This window comes from Lutjanus erythropterus, chromosome 8, assembly GCF_056507025.1.
Source record: "Lutjanus erythropterus isolate fLutEry1 chromosome 8, fLutEry1.hap2, whole genome shotgun sequence".
NCBI classification, from domain to species: domain Eukaryota; kingdom Metazoa; phylum Chordata; class Actinopteri; order Lutjaniformes; family Lutjanidae; genus Lutjanus; species Lutjanus erythropterus.
This window is the reverse complement of record NC_139324.1, coordinates 18,937,027-18,954,812: the sequence shown is the minus strand read 5'-3', so window position 1 is coordinate 18,954,812 and position 17,786 is coordinate 18,937,027.

Below are 17,786 nucleotides of genomic sequence, written 5' to 3'. Positions count from 1 at the left end.
TATAGTCTTAGATACAATACCATTACATTACTCCATGCATCTTAAGGGAAACTATACATCTTCACCTAACTGTATAAACTTAAGGAAACAACAGGATGAAGTCCAAACTTCTCAATTCAAACAGTATTTAGAACATTTTACAAATCTACATTTTTGCAGAAACAAAAGCTGACATTCTGAATAATTTACACCTTGTTGGTTAGAGTCTACATGTCCCAGTGGAAGTTGTGGCTTTTCAGAAGGTTAATGATTTGGCGTAGAACTGATCAGATTGCTCCTGGTAATTCAAGTAACCACTATCAAGTCACATGGCTACTATGAGGACTAACATCAAGTCTTCATATAGGGTAATGAACTGATTTACCTTGTCCATCAGACAGCCTGTTTCAATGGGAAGCCACCATGATGTAAATCTAAGACCTCTTTTCAGCAATTTTACCTTGCAGTGTCCTGCCAGCCGCTGTCAGTTTGCTTGTGTCATTTTGTGACTTTAGTGAAGATGAACTAACCTTTAAAACTGAAGTCACACAGTAACACTAACTGATCGAGGCAGTGGTAGTCCAGCTGCTCCTGTGTTCTGCAGGGTGAAATTACAATTTGTCCTTAAGGAGTCTGGTTAATTTGGAGAGAGCAATATTTGGTTTATATATCCGAGCCATTTCTCATTGGTAAAGACTGTTTGATGGCAAAGTAAAGAAATGAAAATATTCTAAATATAGCTTACACTTATATTGACTGGCTGTTTCTCCAAACCGGGGGTGTGTCAACTGTCATCTGCTGACTATCACCAAGCACCTCAATCCCAAATACCCCTGTAAAGCTAAACAAAGTATAATAAGCAGGGCTTTGCCACTCATAATGAAGTCACATATTTGAGTCACATATTTTTACTGCTCAGCTAAGAAGCAAACAGGGAGGAACTATAGTTTAATGCAGTTCTTATCACTGTGTTTCCACAAGGCCAATATGTAAAGTTTCATAAGATTATACCAAAATTAAACAGAGAAAGTAGCCAACAGCAGTGTGACCTCATGGCAAGTATATTGGCATGAGCCAATTAGCCAAGCAAAAACAGTCTGTAGACTGTACAGACTGTAGACTGAGCAATAAGCATGACAAAAATCATAAAAACATTTTACCTGTGTTACTGCATGGCAGCCAGTATAGGGAAGCTTCACCAGCAACAACCGCTTATAAATGTGAATGAAACTGTTGCACCTGTTAGGCAGTGACAACAACGGCGCCCCATCTGCAGAAATAAAAAAAACATTACAGTTCTGACAACTGTCAATTCATTTTTAAAAAAGGTAAAAACATGCTTTAGGTAGATGAATCAAACACCTTCCAGACGCAGATTTGAGAATCTGATGAGTGAAAAGCGCAGGGAAAGTGTTCCATTACTGCAACGATACTGTGGCTGGTTGAAATCCAATGTGCCTGAAACTGGATAAAACAAAACACTGCACAATGATGTCAAAGGAAACCAAGCAAAGCTGCATGCTACTATACAGTCAACGAGGCATTCTCAGCTCTACAGTGTTTTTATTACAAAAGTGTGGACTCTGATAACTGTGGTCATTATTTGTGCCACCTACATTGATTTTTGAATTCTGCTTTGTGGTACTATGGCTGCTGTAGTGTCCTGGCAAATGTCATTTGATGATTTGCTTTTGTGTTACTCTCATTTTTCTTGAGTTGTAGTACTTCCTCATTTCTCACAAACTTCATTACTCAAAGTTCACAAATTTGTCATTTCTCCTTTGTGAAGATAATCCATCCACCTGATGGGTATGGCACATCAAGATGCTTATTAAACAGCTTGATTTTTGCACAGGCGTGCCTTGGACTGATCAGTCTAAAATGTACATTTTTATCTTGGAAAAAATACATTTATTAAGCATGGAACTGGGGCTTTTTGCACATAGAGCTACTGATGCCATTTTTTTTAAATCATAGCCTGTCCTACTGTGCCTCTGATTGTCCAGTACTTGTTGTCCTGATATTCATACACTAACCCAGTGTTTCCCAGCCCTGGTCCTCAGGGACCCCTGTCCTGCATGTTTTAGGTGTTTCCCTGCTCAACACACCTGATTCAAATGATCAACTCATCATCAAGCCCCTGCAGAAGCCTGATAACAACCTAATCATTTGAATCAGGTGTGTTGGAGCAGGGAAACACTGCCCTATGCCAATCAGAAGCAGATTATGGCAGGTGATGACTTTGCCCTCCTGTGACAAATGTATCTATAGACCAGTGTGAAACAGCCATAGTTCAGTGCCTATCAAGTCTTTAGTGGTCTTATTATGACCATACCAAGGCACACATGTTCAGTAATCATGCTGTTAAATCAGCATCTCTATGGGTGCTTTTCATTACATTAATTTTTGCCTCCTTGTCTCCTCTCTCCTTCGTTGACCTGGAAATTGTTTCCCCTCCGCCATGATGAAGGACTTTCCAATTGCTTAAATGCACCTGGTGGAGACACAAGCGAGGAGGCCTCTGGAGGAGCTCAGAGCTACGATACACCAGTGTATCCTACATGGAAGTCTTATCAATTAAGGGGCATGCCGTATAAATGACACAATCCACATTATCTTGAACACAAAGAAATCACTTTAATTATGCAGTTTATTCACAGTTAAATGATGAAATGCAATATCATGAACTGTCAGTCTGTGTGTGATGTGTCTGACACTTTAGGATATAAAGGTGACCAACTTTTTTTGAGGGATCATCAAACAACACAAACCCATGGATACACGGTGTCCACAAAGTCTCTTAACAATTTAAAAGAAAATTTACAAAAGCAATTTTTAAGGAACTGTTCATAAGTAAAGGCTTCTATGGGCATTCAGCTGCAGTCCCTTTGACAGCTAATACAGCTGTGCAACACATTATCAGTAATTGACGTCACTTCGGATTGATGCTGTGGAAGGAGGATTTTTCATTTTTCATTGAGTTTCAACTCCTCCATCCTCACGTCTTTTCCTTGTATCCCTTTTTCATTTCCACACTGGGTGAAGCTAAGACGCAAGGACAGGAAGCAAGTGGAGGAGAGGAGGAGGCCAATTTACCAAATGAAAAGCACCCAAAATGCCACACCTGTCAGGTGGATGGATTATCTTGACAAAGGAGAAGTGTTAACAAACTTACTGATGAAAATTGGAATCAAAACTAAAAAAGTGTTCCACTTATATAGTTTTGATTGTATATAGTACACTCTGAATATAATAATCTGTATTTTTAGAGATTGCAAGTGTAAATGGTGAACCTCAGGGCATCATGATTATTTTCATCTGAAGATAGTTTTTTCCATTAATCATGTGGTCTACAGAACATTGGAAGTAGAAGTAGTAGAAGTAGAAGAAATAGATCACATTCATAATTTCATCAAACTCGAGCTGAGCTTTAGCAGAAATGTGCCTCTCAGTTTTGGCAGTAGCCTTTGTAAACTGGACAGAATGTGATATTATGGACATAAAATAAGAAGCCTTTGTCACAGCAGCCATTTTGCTCTGAAACAAAAGAACAAACAATTACGCGCGTGCGTGTGCGTGCGTGCCTGCGTGTGTGTGTGTGTGTGTGTGTGTGTGTGTGTGTGCGTGTGTGTGTTTTACTTATTGATAAAGGGGTTGTTTGGTTATGACTTTAGCAGTGGGACTTTACCTTTGAGGAAATTCCACACCGGAGCAGGGAAACTTTGGTCGGTGGAGTCTTCAGGATCCGCGTCAAACAGCAGCTTGTCACGGTCATAAAGCTCGTCCTGGCCGACCAACTGTCCGTGTGCGTACCGGTGGCTTTCTGCGTTGTTGCGCTGGGCTAGTGTTAATCCGATCCAAACCCAAGCCATCAGTGCGGACGCCATGGTAGCGCTCCGGTCCACTCGGCTTCTCTCTGCCGCCAGACGAGGCCAAAGATGCCGACTGGGAAACTGGAACCTTTACGCAGCTGCGCCATTTGAACCGGTTAATTAGATCGAGATGCTGCACAGGTGCGTTCTTCATGTTCAAGTTGAGCTGTGGGAAGTGTAGTGCAGATGCGATACATAATTGGTGCACTGGCGTTAGGATCAGTTCATCATTGATTTGTCTTCTTTTAATTGGAGTTATTGAGATACAGAATAAAGCCAATCTTGTCGTTTAAAGCGGAAGAAATGGAAAAGCCCCCACACACAAAAAGTGAGGGCCACATCTCTCATCCTATTCCAGAAGCTCAGCAGGGTCAAGCCCAGGTTGAGGTAGACTGGGGACAGTTGCAAGAATTCTCATTCCTCCAATCAGAAACATAGATAGAATGATGATACTGACACTGTACATCCTCCAGTATACTGCAAATCAGAGGACGGTAGGTTTGGTATGGTTCTCACATTAATTAAGGGTTAATTCATGTGTCCCTTGTTGTTCTCTTTTGAGTGTAATGTCCTTTAAATCTGAGTAACAACAGATTCTAAGTGCACTCACAGACTTACTTGTCATTGCGAACTTTGGTCACAGGGCGGTAGCACTGAGTAATGTTGTTAACTCCTCATGTGCTTTAGAGTCTTGAGAGTCTTCCTATTTATGTGCAGACACCTCAGAGATGTGTAGGGCAGACTGTCCCGTCTTGTAAAGCACGAGATAAATAGTATCTTGTAAAATATCCATGTACAAACATTTAAAAAGACATAACTGGTTGATATTTTAATGAGATGGTTTGATTTAGGCACTACTGGAGTTTGTGTCCTGGCATTTTAAGCACTTGTCGTTGACCACTGTGTTCTCAAGTGCATGGTAATGTCAGCGTGCATAAAGCCACACATAGACACAAATGTACGTAAAGAAATGTACAAGGTTTCCATTATTTTTTAACTCTGATTTAAGGTCACTGACAGTATGTTGAGTTGTGCAATCTCTAGGAAGTCCCATGTGGGTCTGGTGAAACTTGTTGGAATTTAAGTGTCCTATAAAAATTACATTGTATATTTCTTCTTATTATTTTTATGGATTTATGCTCATGGTTTATGGTGAAAATAGTGTATTTAACAAATTTTATTTTATATTTTTTTTTTGTAATAAGCCAATAGCCCACTGTCATATTTTATTTTGTTTTTATTATTCTTTCCATTTAATTTAATTTTGGTCAAAACTCCCCCAAGCAAGAGCTGTTTGCTCAGAAAGACTGAGTAGTTTACATACTGTTAAAAATGACCTGTTGCAAATGTGGTCAGCAATAAATGTGAAGCTCAAAGAACCCCGGAAACAGATGTGTCCTGTGTAACATCTAATTCCACGGGCTACATAAAAACTACATATAGTAGAGATTTGATGAAAAGGTAACTGTATTTGGAAAACAGTAATAACAGAATACAAATTAGAAGATGATATAGTAATCCTTAAGTGGTGTGCATATGATACACATTTTACTCCAAATAAATTAGATAATAGATCCAAGGATTGGACATATAAAGGATTAACGGTCTTATGTAAGATAATGAAAGAAGGTACACTACTTAATTTTGAAAGGATTAGAGAGAAATATTCATTAGAAGCACAGGATTTTTATCGTTCTTTACAGATGAGACATTTTGTCAGTGACAAGATAAAATGCGTAACAGAATCAAGCAAACAGCTGTTAGACCTGTTTAAAAGGGCATATGGTTCAAATAAAGATAGAGGTATTATTTCGGGTCTATATAAAGGGCTTATGAACATAAAAATACATTCAACCCTATATATAAAAACAAAATGGGAAAAGGAGGGAGGAATAGATATAATGGAGGATGAGTGGATAACAGTATGGGCGTATCAATGGAAATGTAGCAGCTCACAGAGTTGGAGGGAGTTTGGCTGGAAAAGCCTAATAAGATATTTTATCACACCTTGCCAGAAATTTCACTATGAAATATCTGTGTAGTATTTTGTTGGTGGCAGCCGAAAAAGCCCTTACAAAAAAATGGCTTTCACGGGAGAGCCCAACTTTAAACATGTGGATGGACATCACAATGGACATTTGCAAGATGGAGAGTTTGACAGCGGATGTGAATTACAAGAGGGACCTATTTTTCTTACGTTGGAAGAAATAGATGGATAACATAATACCACGCAGGCCGGACTTTGACACTGCTATGTAGCAATAACCACTTCTCACTCCCTATGTGTTAATGTTCATGTTATGTATTTCTTTGTGTTCTTTTTGTCCTAAAAAAGGGGGACATTCAGGCTGATACTCTGTGACTAATAATTGAAGTAGATGTACATACTACTTTGTCACTGAATGTCAATAAAAAGTAAATAAAAAAAAAAGAAAAGAAAAGGTAACTGTGTGTGATGTGCATTGTGTGTGCCAACATATTGCTGTGATGCCAGGTATGTTTATGCTGGTGGGATAGATGGATCTTGCCAGAGTTTCTAAATGGGAATTCCAACTTGAATGACCGTTCTACTGCACTTTCCCATGCCAGAGATATTTCTCTCTGAGTTCTGAATACATTGGATTGCAGCATTGAGACTCTCTCCTCACCTAGAAGAAAGAAGAAACGTTGAACATCCGCTGCTGCATTTACTGAAATGAGTTGCTTTGGCTATGAAAGTAATTTTTTTTATGAGCTGTATTTTTGTCACACCATCCTGACCTGTCTTGCCAGAATAAAATAAGTCAATAAATAAGTGTCTATCCAAAAGCATTCTGACTCTTGGAAATTGGGAAAAGAGTCAGATTCCCCCAAACTGCATTTCTGAACCATTTCTTTAACCAAATCTGGTCTAGGTCAATGTGTCATGGCTGAGTGGCTGCAACTGTTCCCAGGTTAACAGTCATATCAGAACACACACAAGACACAAATACATAATTGCGGTGTACAGAAAAGGATAGTTTACTCAAATGTCAAAAAATCAGGTTTTAAAACAGTTGTTTTGTAAAATAAATACATGTTCAATAATATGTTTCTATCCATCCATCCATTTTCTGTAACAGCTTATTATATAAGCGGGGGGCTGGAGTCTATCCCAGCTGACATTGGGCGAGAGGCGGGGTTCACCCTGGACAAGTCGCCAGTTCATCACAGGGCTGACACATAGAGACAAACAACCACTCACACCTATGGGCAATACAGGCACCAGTTAACCTAGCATGCATGTTTTTAGACTGTGGGAGGAAGCCGGAGAACCCAGAGAGAACTCATGCAAACAGAAAGGCCCTGCCCCTGGGGGAGTCGAACTTCTTCTTGCTGTGAGGCAGCAGTGCGAACCACTGCACCACCTTCAGACAGAAAATTTACATAGGTTAAATTAAATAACATCTAACATCTGGACACTGACTCAAGGTAGGTCTCTTTTCTACACATTAAACAAACACAACTCAATAGTTATTTAACAGATATTACTAAATATATAAATAAAACATTCATATTATATACACACATGAATAAATAATACTACAATCTTAATGTCAGTGGTGGACAGTAACAAAGTACATTTCCTTGATTACTTGAGTTTTTTTGGGGGGGGGGGGGCGGGGGGGGGGTGGCTTATGACTTTCACTCCACTTCATTTCAAAGACAAAAATTGTACTTTTGACTCCACTACATTTCTAGGAAGGTTGTCATTACTTGTTACTTTTAGGCTAAGCATAGCTTTGAAGTCAGCTGTTGCTGTTTTTTCTTTTCTAAAATGCAATTGGTCACACGCTATGTTCCTCATGGAAGGAAACCTATCACAGTACACACTCAACTGGGATTGATGTAAAAGCATAAATATGTAATTCAGGAGTGCTCTGTAACAAGCACCAGCAAACTCTCCCTCTGTCATTCAAACAAAACCCAGTAATGGCGACGGCAGGAGAAAGACAAAGTGAAAGATGTTATTCTAATTAGAAAAAGAAAAATAATTCCATGTAGACTTTTAATGTTGGATTGTTTTTATCAGGGTGAAAAATACCACATGATACATGTATATACTGCCCCTGAAGTCAGAAAGAAATCTCAATTATTTAACAGACTTGGAGAACTCCTTACAGTTGTTATATTTTCTTGATCTCAATTAAAGTGGACCCTTTTGGACGGATGGTGCAAGGTAAGAGAGAGACACACCTGAGGCTTGACACTGGTCTATCCAATGGGAGAGGACTGGAAGTGGTCTTGGAAGTCAACAAGCCCAGTGCATTCTGGTCATTGTAGGTTTTCAACCTTTAGAGCAAAAGGGAATACCACAACATTTTTTCTGTTTTCTCAGGTGAGGTGACACCAATTTCAAAAATCTTTGCACCTTTCTGCAACATAAACAGCCCAGTTTTTTAAGAGTAGACAACTTTTCATCTGTGAAGTATCCCTTTAAAAGTGTGAGGATTTAATAGGGACATACTCCCAAGCAACATGTTTGCCTTTGTCACACCAGTGTTAAGTCCTCAGAATAATCTGTGTTGCCCGTTTTCATGCCTGATCACATCTTCCAGATGTTTGCTATTATCTTTTCTGCTGTGGCTATTCCGGTCTTAACCATCATTTCTGCTAAAGGGAAATAACTCAGTTTTTAGCTTTATAGATCACAGGTGCTTAAGTTACAGATTTTCTTCTCAGAACCTGCATAACCAGGATTTTTTGTCCTCAGAATATTTTAGGAATCAAACTTAAAACCACTGTCAGAAATAATCTTCAGGTGAAGTTCAAGTACAATTTAAGAACATTTTTAAAAATGAGGACCATGGTCTGAGACCAGTGGTTTTAAATTGGAGAGGAAAGGTGATTGAGACAACTTTAGAGGGAGACATTTATAAAACAAAATGATAACTATAGTTTTCTTGTTGCTAGTGAACCATAACCAACCAATTTTTCCATGTAGTTTTCAGGGGAACTAAGCAGCATGATGCACACCTGGAGCAGATCATGTGTTGGGTCATGTGAATGTCGGTGTGCATTCTGTCTGGTTAATCTCACATACTACTGTATCCATCAGCCTATATAGCCTTATATTTTTTGTGGACATTTGACTGTATGCTCAAGGACCTCTTGCAGTGGTTGTCAGTTTTTGCTCTATGAAATACTACTTTTTGCACGAAACATGTCTACACTCAAGTTTCTTCATGCTTGATAAGGCACTTTGGATTTTTCATTCAGATTTGGTTGCATAATCCTTTCACAGTTTATTCATTTATTTTTATCCGACACCACAAATGTGAAGGATAGTTATACAGAACATTTTGGTGGAAAATCTGGCTACAAAAAAAATATTGAATGCAAATATTGTTTGACTAAATTTCCAATAATACTTTGTACTGGGTTAGTTCACACCTACGTGACACCTTCAATGTGTCAGATACTGATACCCAGGCCCTAATTGTATGCAATACTACATATTTTGTAATGCAGCTACAGTATGTACTATTATGTTTAACATTTTTGGTAAATGTTTTAACAAACAAATATGAACACAACAATATAGACAGTCTGAATTTTTAAGCAGGGTTCAGGTAGACCATTAGTGACATTAAAACAAAAACCATTAAATTAAAATAAACAAATTCTTTTGGGGCCGAAACATTTTATTTCATTTTTAATGCATTTCTCAGTTTTATCATCTATTAGTGGCCATTCAGGCACTATTAACCTCCAGCAGAAGTTGTGGAGCCGGCGCTCGTGGTGGTGGAAGAGGCACCAGTAGTGGTCGTGGACCCAGCACTCGTCGTGGTTGAAGAGGCACCTGTGGTGGTTGTGGAGCCCGCACTGGTGGTCGTGGAGCCAGCACTCGTGGTGGTGGAAGAGACACCTGTGGTGGTCGTGGAGCCAGCACTCGTCGTCGTGGAGCCAGCACTCGTTGTCGTAGAAGAGACACCTGTGGTGGTCGTGGAGCCGGCGCTCGTCGTGGTTGAAGAGGCACCTGTGGTGGTCGTGGAGCCGGCGCTCGTCGTGGTTGAAGAGGCACCTGTGGTGGTCGTGGAGCCGGCGCTCGTCGTGGTTGAAGAGGCACCTGTGGTGGTCGTGGAGCCGGCGCTCGTAATGGTTGAAGAGGCACCTGTGGTGGTCGTGGAGCCAGCGCTCGTTGTCGTAGAAGAGGCACCTATGGTGGTCGTGGAGCCAGCACTCGTGGTGGTGGAAGAGGCACCTGTGGTGGTCGTGGAGCCAGCACTTGTCGTGGTTGAAGAGGCACCTGTGGTGGTCGTGGAGCCAGCACTTGTCGTGGTTGAAGAGGCACCTGTGGTGGTCGATGAGCCTGCGCTCGTGGTGGTGGAAGAGGCACCTGTGGTGGTCGTGGAGCCAGCGCTCGTCGTGGTTGAAGAGGCACCTGTGGTGGTCGTGGAGCCAGCGCTCGTCGTGGTTGAAGAGGCACCTGTGGTGGTCGTTGAGCCAGCACTTGTGGTCGTGGAGCCAGCGCTCGTCGTGGTTGAAGAGGCACCTGTGGTGGTCGTGGAGCCAGCGCTCGTCGTGGTTGAAGAGGCACCTGTGGTGGTCGTGGAGCCAGCGCTCGTCGTGGTTGAAGAGGCACCTGTGGTGGTCGTGGAGCCAGCGCTCGTCGTGGTTGAAGAGGCACCTGTGGTGGTCGTGGAGCCAGCGCTCGTCGTGGTGGAAGAGGCACCTGTGGTGGTCGTGGAGCCAGCGCTCGTGGTGGTGGAAGAGGCACCTGTGGTGGTCGTGGAGCCACCACTAGTCGTGGTTGAAGAAGCACCTGTGGTGGTCGTGGAGCCAGCACTCGTGGTGGTGGAAAAGGCACCTGTGGTGGTCGTGGAGCCAGCACTCGTGGTGATGGAAGAGGCACCTGTGGTGGTCGTTGAGCCTGCACTCGTGGTGGTGGAAAAGGCACCTGTGGTGGTCGTGGAGCCAGCACTCGTGGTGGTGGAAGAGGCACCTGTGGTGGTCGTTGAGCCTGCACTCGTGGTGGTGGAAGAGGCACTTGTGGTGGTCGTGGAGCCAGCACTCGTGGTCGTGGAGCCAGCGCTTGTCGTGGTTGAAGAGGCCCCTGTGGTGGTCGTTGAGCCAGCACTCGTGGTGGTGGAAGAGGCACCTGTGGTGGTCGTGGAGCCAGCACTCGTGGTGGTGGAAGAGGCACCTGTGGTGGTCGTGGAGCCAGCACTGGTGGTCGTGGAGCCAGCACTCGTGGTGGTGGAAAAGGCACCTGTGGTGGTCGTGGAGCCAGCACTCGTGGTGGTGGAAGAGGCACCTGTGGTGGTCGTTGAGCCTGCACTCGTGGTGGTTGAAGAGGCCCCTGTGGTGGTCGTGGAGCCAGCACTCGTGGTCGTGGAGCCAGCGCTTGTCGTGGTTGAAGAGGCACCTGTGGTGGTCGTGGAGCCAGCGCTTGTTGTGGTTGAAGAGGCACCTGTGGTGGTCGTGGAGCCAGCGCTCGTCGTGGTTGAAGAGGCACCTGTGGTGGTCGTTGAGCCAGCACTCGTGGTCGTGGAGCCAGCGCTCGTCGTGGTTGAAGAGGCACCTGTGGTGGTCGTTGAGCCAGCACTCGTGGTCGTGGAGCCAGCGCTCGTCGTGGTTGAAGAGGCACCTGTGGTGGTCGTTGAGCCAGCACTCGTGGTGGTGGAAGAGGCACCTGTGGTGGTCGTTGAGCCAGCACTCGTGGTGGTGGAAGAGGCACCTGTGGTGGTCGTTGAGCCAGCACTCGTCGTCGTGGAGCCAGCACTCGTTGTCGTAGAAGAGACACCTGTGGTGGTCGTGGAGCCGGCGCTCGTCGTGGTTGAAGAGGCACCTGTGGTGGTCGTTGAGCCAGCACTCGTGGTGGTGGAAGAGGCACCTGTGGTGGTCGTTGAGCCAGCACTCGTGGTGGTGGAAGAGGCACCTGTGGTGGTCGTTGAGCCGGCACTAGTCGTGGTGGAAGAAGCACCTGTGGTGGTCGTGGAGCCGGCACTCGTGGTGGTGGAAGAGGCACCTGTGGTGGTCGTGGAGCCAGCACTAGTCGTGGTGGAAGAGGCACCTGTGGTGGTCGTGGAGCCAGCGCTCGTCGTGGTTGAAGAGGCACCTGTGGTGGTCGTTGAGCCAGCACTTGTGGTCGTGGAGCCAGCGCTTGTCGTGGTTGAAGAGGCACCTGTGGTGGTCGTGGAGCCAGCGCTTGTCGTGGTTGAAGAGGCACCTGTGGTGGTCGTGGAGCCAGCGCTCGTCGTGGTTGAAGAGGCACCTGTTGTGGTCGTGGAGCCAGCGCTCGTCGTGGTTGAAGAGGCACCTGTGGTGGTCGTGGAGCCAGCGCTCGTCGTGGTGGAAGAGGCACCTGTGGTGGTCGTGGAGCCAGCACTCGTGGTGGTGGAAGAGGCACCTGTGGTGGTCGTGGAGCCACCACTAGTCGTGGTTGAAGAAGCACCTGTGGTGGTCGTGGAGCCAGCACTCGTGGTGGTGGAAAAGGCACCTGTGGTGGTCGTGGAGCCAGCACTCGTGGTGATGGAAGAGGCACCTGTGGTGGTCGTTGAGCCTGCACTCGTGGTGGTGGAAAAGGCACCTGTGGTGGTCGTGGAGCCAGCACTCGTGGTGGTGGAAGAGGCACCTGTGGTGGTCGTTGAGCCTGCACTCGTGGTGGTGGAAGAGGCACCTGTGGTGGTCGTGGAGCCAGCACTCGTGGTCGTGGAGCCAGCGCTTGTCGTGGTTGAAGAGGCCCCTGTGGTGGTCGTGGAGCCAGCACTCGTGGTGGTGGAAGAGGCACCTGTGGTGGTCGTGGAGCCAGCACTCGTGGTGGTGGAAGAGGCACCTGTGGTGGTCGTGGAGCCAGCACTCGTGGTGGTGGAAGAGGCACCTGTGGTGGTCGTGGAGCCAGCACTGGTGGTCGTGGAGCCAGCACTCGTGGTGGTGGAAAAGGCACCTGTGGTGGTCGTGGAGCCAGCACTCGTGGTGGTGGAAGAGGCACCTGTGGTGGTCGTGGAGCCAGCGCTCGTCGTGGTGGAAGAGGCACCTGTGGTGGTCGTGGAGCCAGCACTCGTGGTGGTGGAAGAGGCACCTGTGGTGGTCGTGGAGCCACCACTAGTCGTGGTTGAAGAAGCACCTGTGGTGGTCGTGGAGCCAGCACTCGTGGTGGTGGAAAAGGCACCTGTGGTGGTCGTGGAGCCAGCACTCGTGGTGATGGAAGAGGCACCTGTGGTGGTCGTTGAGCCTGCACTCGTGGTGGTGGAAAAGGCACCTGTGGTGGTCGTGGAGCCAGCACTCGTGGTGGTGGAAGAGGCACCTGTGGTGGTCGTTGAGCCTGCACTCGTGGTGGTGGAAGAGGCACCTGTGGTGGTCGTGGAGCCAGCACTCGTGGTCGTGGAGCCAGCGCTTGTCGTGGTTGAAGAGGCCCCTGTGGTGGTCGTGGAGCCAGCACTCGTGGTGGTGGAAGAGGCACCTGTGGTGGTCGTGGAGCCAGCACTCGTGGTGGTGGAAGAGGCACCTGTGGTGGTCGTGGAGCCAGCACTCGTGGTGGTGGAAGAGGCACCTGTGGTGGTCGTGGAGCCAGCACTGGTGGTCGTGGAGCCAGCACTCGTGGTGGTGGAAAAGGCACCTGTGGTGGTCGTGGAGCCAGCACTCGTGGTGGTGGAAGAGGCACCTGTGGTGGTCGTTGAGCCTGCACTCGTGGTGGTTGAAGAGGCCCCTGTGGTGGTCGTGGAGCCAGCACTCGTGGTCGTGGAGCCAGCGCTTGTCGTGGTTGAAGAGGCACCTGTGGTGGTCGTTGAGCCAGCGCTTGTCGTGGTTGAAGAGGCACCTGTGGTGGTCGTGGAGCCAGCGCTTGTTGTGGTTGAAGAGGCACCTGTGGTGGTCGTGGAGCCAGCGCTCGTCGTGGTTGAAGAGGCACCTGTGGTGGTCGTTGAGCCAGCACTCGTGGTCGTGGAGCCAGCGCTCGTCGTGGTTGAAGAGGCACCTGTGGTGGTCGTTGAGCCAGCACTCGTGGTGGTGGAAGAGGCACCTGTGGTGGTCGTTGAGCCAGCACTCGTGGTGGTGGAAGAGGCACCTGTGGTGGTCGTGGAGCCAGCACTAGTCGTGGTGGAAGAAGCACCTGTGGTGGTCGTTGAGCCAGCACTCGTGGTGGTGGAAGAGGCACCTGTGGTGGTCGTGGAGCCAGCACTAGTCGTGGTGGAAGAAGCACCTGTGGTGGTCGTGGAGCCAGCACTCGTGGTGGTGGAAGAGGCACCTGTGGTGGTCGTGGATCCAGCACTAGTCGTGGTGGAAGAAGCACCTGTGGTGGTCGTTGAGCCAGCACTCGTGGTGGTGGAGGAGGCACCAGTGGTGGTCGTGGAGCCAGCACTTGTCGTGGTGGAAGAGGCGCCTGTGGTGGTCGTGGAGCCAGCACTTGTCGTGGTGGAAGAGGCACCTGTGGTGGTCGTGGATCCAGCACTAGTCGTGGTGGAAGAAGCACCTGTGGTGGTCGTTGAGCCAGCACTCGTGGTGGTGGAGGAGGCACCAGTGGTGGTCGTGGAGCCAGCACTTGTCGTGGTGGAGGAGGCACCAGTGGTGGTCGTGGAGCCAGCACTCGTCGTGGTGGAAGAGGCACTAGTAGAAGTTGTGGAGCTTGCACTGGTTGTGGTGGATCCAGCACTGCTGGTAGTCGTGGCTGGTGCAGTTGTAGAGGCAGCTGCAGTAGTAGACGCTGGAATCTCTATGTCAGTTCCAGTGTAGGGCTCTTGAGGAATTTCTTCAATTCCCCACAACTCATTAAATCCTGCATCATAAACACTTTCCTCTGTTGTAGTTGTGCCCTCATCAGTTGTTGTGCTGGCAGTCATCTGTGTTGTCGTCTGTGTTGTATCCGTGCCCTCATCAGTTGTTGTGCTGGCAGTCATCTGTGTTGTCGTCTGTGTTGTATCCGGATCAAATGGGGCAATGGGAGTTTCTTCAAAGCCCCACATCTCGAATAAATCTGATGTCTCTAGAGATCTCTTAACATGATGCCTTCCAACTTTTTTAGTTAATGTAGGGGAGCACACTACATGCACAGTGCACAGTTTCCCAGTCAAGTCAGCATAAATTAGTTCAAAGCCAGAAACCTGTGAACAGTTCAGTTAGTTTTCACACAAAATTCATCTCTTAAAATTATGCCTTTTTACTTTGTTTTGAACTTTAGTTACCCTGTCTGGTAAGTTGGATATCTCCACAAATACTGTACTGGGGGTCTGCCATTGTCTCACAGAGTATCCTTCATTACTGAAAAAATCTGTCAAAAAATCAAGGACATACGAGTTCATGCAATTAAAAGCTTCATCCAATCAATTTATTTAAGATGGATTTTTTTCAACCAAGTTCTTGACGTGACAGCTCCCCTCTAAGTCTACCGAATTTAGCATTCATTCATGGTTTTTAGCAGGGTTTGACATGCTCATGTTTCTAGAACAACTTTCACACCTACTATGGGTTTTTCACAGTATTGGTGAAAGAAGTGGAACATTGAACAGCTGAAGAACAAGCTATTCTAATACGTTTGCCAACCTGAGGTAAAAGTAGAGTGAATATTCCTGTTCATTAGCTGAACAAGAACAGTTCTAATAAAATGTTGCTTTGTGTCTGCTGGATGTGAAGGGTGATAATATTTGCCAAGTTCACCATCATAACTTCACAGGGCAATTTATCAGGGCTGCATCTCTGATATCCAATTATTGATACATGAGTTTCTTAATGTTCCCAGCTACCCGTTCCTTACCAAGTTCTTTCACTTTCCTCAGTTTTGTTTCACGAGGCAGCTTCACAGTCACATGTCTTGTTCTGCAAGTCACCAATGGTGGTGCTGATCGCAGTAACATCACTGGATCCTCACAGACAGCAACACCAGACATGTTCCTCTGAAGGAGACGGTCATAGTAGTGTACTTTGAACTGGTGGAAACCAACTTCATCTCCAGTCTGCGGATAGACAAGACTGTTGTTATTCATAGGAGGCATCCAGAGAAGCAGTTATAATTATAATTGCATTTACTTCCAGAGCATGAATGACTTTTTGTCATCGGGTAATTAAAAAAATTCCAGCCATAGCAGACTTTAGTTTACATTATGTGAACATCACCGGCCAAGAGGAGCAGCACCTCCTGTTCCAAATAAAATGAGTTGTCTTTTAACGTAAGCCCTCTTTCAGTCAAGCACCTTTCACATCAATGTGAAGGCAATTTCACATCTCATGTCTGAATTAATGAGTCCCTTACATAAAAGTAAACAGGGCTATCTAACTAGCACTAACCTTCTTACTGAACTTATGATAGTTGCTCTACCACACTGTCTACAACAGGACAATGTTCAATACAAATACAGCTATTTAATACTGTGCATCTCTTATGCACTCGGAGCAGTCTAATATTTGCCTCTTGCAGTAGGAAATAAAAAACTTCTAATTTACAGAAATAATATCAGCACTGCCTCACTATTATAAATATGTACCACATGGAGCCATTGAGTAAAGTAGCAGACACTTTGTGAGTGAAATTGAATTAGGAGTCTCAGTGGTTGACACAAGTGTCACTGGAAGGTCAAGTCTGGTGTACATCCCATTAAGTCTCCAACTGAAATTTGCTTGGGGCCACAGAAAATGTACTTTTCTTCCATTGCTAAAATATTTACTTCACTTAAAAGAGCAGTTTCTATGTACTTTGTATTCATCATTAGCTGTGCATTGACACAAATTCTGCAAGACTGTCATTAATACACCTGATGAAAGTCATTCACTGTGGCATTTCAAAGCACAGAACAAAACTGACAATGCCAAGAGTGACATCTGTGGTGAAAATTCTAGCTTCATCATGCAACTGATCAGAGATCAACTTGACAACTTGCTAATCCTGTTCATGAATTGAAAATACCGAACAAGCTATTATTTTGTTGACACAGAATAGTCAATTGCAACATGCAAGCATTCAGAAATGTATTTGAATGAAAAAGTAATTCAGTTAACTTATGGGTACAAAAAAAACCTTTAAGTACTTTGTGGATGGATCATATTTGACATGTCGCATCAGGAGGAATAAGATGTATAAAGCATTGGATACACTTGACAATACTTTAATCTTCTGACCAGAAAAAAACTAAATCGATTCTCCCTTAAGGCTTCACAATCCCCATATTATCATTTTCCCCCAAATGCTTTAACAAAGTCCAAGACACCTGTAGCACTAACTATTACAGATATGAGGAAAAACTTAGTTAAATGGAGGCCTGAGGACAGATCTTTTTCACAGCCGTTTAATATGCAACAGTAGGGTAAACACAAGTGTTGTCAATTATGGCTCTATTCCATTCAGGTTAAGTAGTCAGAGTCCTGCTGGTGAAAAGCCCTGGTACACCAAATGACTTGGACCTTAATTATCTTTGTAACACCTGTGTTTAGCCGACCATTTTATAACGTGACTGTTGTACTCAGTTTGGAAAAGAAAAGCATTTTACCTGTATTGCTGTGTGGCAGCCAGTATAAGGAAGCTTCACAAGCAACCACCACCTATAAAGTTGAATTGAACCATTACACCCATGAGGTAGTGACAGCAGCTGTGTCCCATCTGTGGAAAAACATTTAGAAACATCAAGTTTCTGAAAAAAGTTGTTACTCCATTTTCTATGATGGTATAAACAGGCAACAAATCAAACACACCTTCCAGACGCAAATTTCTGTGTCGAATGAGTGAGAAGTGCAGGGAAATTGTTCCATTACTGCAGCGATACTGTGGCTGGTTGAAACCTGACGTCTCTGGACCGTCTCCACTCCCTGGAATGAGAAAAATAATGGGAAATGATGCCGGAGGTTCAAAGGACAGTACCACATTTTGGGAAAACATTCTTATTTGCTTTCTTGCAGAAAGCTGCATCACATCACCATCCTTTCCATGTCTGCACACTACATTACATCCATCAGACAGTTTTGCACAAAAAACAAAGCAAGCATGGCTCA